Here is an 804-nt window from a genome sequence, read left to right as displayed (position 1 = left end):
ATATGCATATACATACATATGCATATACATACATATGCATATACATACATATGCATATACATACATATGCATATACATACATATATATATACATACATATATATGCATATACATACATATACATATATATACATATATATGCATATACATACATATATATATACATACATATATATGCATATACATACATATATATATACATACATATATATGCATATACATACATATATATGCATATACATACATATATATATATATATACATATATATGCATATACATACATATATATATACATATATATGCATATACATACATATATATATACATACATATATATATATATATACATATATATGTGCGTGCACGTGCGTATATACACACATGTATGTACACACACACACACAACATACACACGCAACTGACACACACATACACACACGCCCACACACACACACACACGTTAACGCTCTTTGACATGCTTTCATTTCTAATGTTGGTCTCTTTCGTTTTCATTCTTAAAATTTTTGCTCCCCCTCTCTCTCTCGCTCTCTCTCTCTCTATCTTTCTCTCCCTGACTCTCTCTCTCTTCCTCTCTCTCTCTCTCTCTCTCTCCTTCCTCTCTGCGAATACGTTAATACTCTCTCTTTCTTCCCTGTTTCAACAATCTTTCAATTAGTCACCCTCACTCAATCACTCTTTCCTCTTCTACCCCGTTATCCGCATCTTCGATCTCTCTTACTCCATATGTCACTTACATATGGGCAATTTTATGTGTCTAGTCTTATTCCAATGCCCGCCTCATA

This window comes from Octopus bimaculoides, chromosome 12, assembly GCF_001194135.2.
Source record: "Octopus bimaculoides isolate UCB-OBI-ISO-001 chromosome 12, ASM119413v2, whole genome shotgun sequence".
NCBI classification, from domain to species: Eukaryota; Metazoa; Mollusca; class Cephalopoda; order Octopoda; family Octopodidae; genus Octopus; species Octopus bimaculoides.
This window is presented reverse-complemented; position numbering follows the sequence as displayed.